This window comes from Pteropus alecto, unplaced genomic scaffold (assembly GCF_000325575.1).
Source record: "Pteropus alecto unplaced genomic scaffold, ASM32557v1 scaffold11, whole genome shotgun sequence".
Classification (NCBI taxonomy): Eukaryota; Metazoa; Chordata; class Mammalia; order Chiroptera; family Pteropodidae; genus Pteropus; species Pteropus alecto.
Window position 1 is genome coordinate 968566 of NW_006431956.1, and position 2282 is coordinate 970847.

A 2282-nucleotide genomic window follows, 5' to 3' on the forward strand; every position below is an offset into this window, starting at 1 on the left:
CGACAAAGAGTGAGCCTGTGACACCCGAAGCCCCCACGCTCGACCCTGAGAGAAAGCAGAGCCCCGGCCCTCACTCTCCTCCCCTCCGAGGACCTGTCGGGCCCCGTGCGCCCCACAGCCTGTAAGTAATAAACTTTGTTTTTTTCTTCAGAGTTTCCAAATGGTTATCATCTTGCAAATATAATAAGAAGCACAAAAGCAGGTCCAGTTGTCACGCTGGTTCAGAAGGGGGACAGGTCTGGGGGAGCAGCCGCCAGGACCAGGTAGGTGAGCTGGCATCTCTAGCCGATGGCGCTGCTATTGATGGATAGAGACCAGAGCAGCGTAGTACTGCCTAGCACTAGACTTACGTGGGTACCACGTTATGACGTCACGAGGTGAGGCGATTTCTTAGCTCCGTTACGATCGTATGGGACCATCGTGGAATACGCGGTCTGTCACTGACCCAGACGTCTCATGCGGCACGTGACTGTCCTGTGCAGTGCGGTACCACTTCTGATCCTGTTTATATGTGTATATGCCGTTTCCATATACAGTATGCCGGTGAACAAGGCCAGAAGGACACGTGTCATACTGTTTATAGAGGTAAGTTAGTTTGGGGGGTGAAGAGGGGGCGGCGATAAAGCAGGACCTTTGGTGTTACAGCATAAACTTCTGTATTTGGGTCTTTTACAATGAAAACGTGCACATCTATCGCATATATCATGAAAAATAAGAAAATCTTAACTGCTTCTTCACAGATGTCTTTTTAGTTTTCTTCCTACGCTTCCGATGAGGCTTGGCTGCCTTCTGAAAGGTGAAAAAAAACTACTCTCCTGTAGAAATCTGAGGCGGCATCATCACATTTAACTAACTGGGCAATTGCTTTGAGGCGAGCTGGCTGCCAGGTGAGGTCGCAGAGAGCTGAGTTGAGGCCAGTGGAAGAGAGTGTCTTAATTCATGGGTTTTCCGATGGGTCGTTTCTCGTCTTTGGTTGTCCACGCAAGCCAGTCCATCTGCGACGTGCTCCTTGCGGGTCAGGAGTAAGAGCGGACGGCTGGAAGGGGCCCGGCTCGGCCAGTCCAACCCCCGACGGCTGGGGCGCTGCGGGGGTGCCTGGGGAGGTGGCCGGCATCCAGACCCCGGACCGGCGCCCGCCGCCAGCATGCCGGAGCTCAGACGGGTCCTCGCCCCGTTTCTTCATCGCTCTGCCTCTCGTGAAAGCAGCTCCTAACGATGCTTGTCTGAAAGAACCCGCATTAACCTGAGACGGAGCCGAGCCTCAGAGAGAAGGTTTTCTCATCCTGCGGTCACTCGGCGCTTTCTCAGATCGGCGTCAGTTGTGTAAAGTGTAAGTTTTTGCGTCTATACTTCTGTGTTTTTGTGCCCAGTACAGATGGTTTCCATTAACCTGGCATTTTTTTTTTTTTTTGCCATTAGCCCCGTCTTAGGCCCCATTCGTAGCATTATGGTTTTTACTTCTTTCTCATCTCCATGCATGTGAAATCGAATTTAATCAACCTTTAAAAAAATACTCATTCGATTTTAATGCAGAAACGCACGCTTCCTTTTTCTCTCGGGTAAGACCGTCCCAATGCTGTCTCCCTTACCTCACGGCGAAAAACGTGAAGGAAAGAGGACTTTTTGTGATTTGGTTTTCTTGAGTATGCGCAACTTTGCCCAGCCAAGCCCACGATGGTGCTTGACGGCAGGTTTTGCCGTCATTTCCTGTGGATTTCGTGAGGTGAAGGCTGCTGTTCTGAATGACGTCACTCTGGCTGGCAGCGCTCCAAGTTCTAGGCCCGGAGGGCTGGGGTGGCGTGGACAGGCCGGACGCTAACGCCGATGGTCAAGTCGTGCCGTTGCTTCCCCTGTGTGAAAAAAATGTGACAACAGCAATAGTAATAGCAATAGTAATCGTAATGGCGATAATAATAAAAAGATGTGTCGGCAAGTGACCTGTGAGGCCTTGGTGTTCACCCTCTGACCTCTCCCCTGCTCTTTGTGCTTCTCATAACAGGAGCGATGTATTTTAGGGGAAAGAGCCCTAGGCCAGGAATCAGGAAAGCCGGCCACAACCTCTGACTAGCCGCGGATGAGCTGGTTTGGGGTAAACCACTTAAACGCTGAAAAGTTGTTATTCCGCCCACCGCCCCACTGATTTCTGGGTACTCTTCTGTCTCTAAAGAGTTTAGGGCCTGTGCCCCGCTAACTTACTCTGTCTTTTGTTCTCAGTATCAGAACCGAGATGCTTTCCCCGAGAGGATTTCGTTCCGTTCTTGGGTGGTTCGACCCAGTATTCC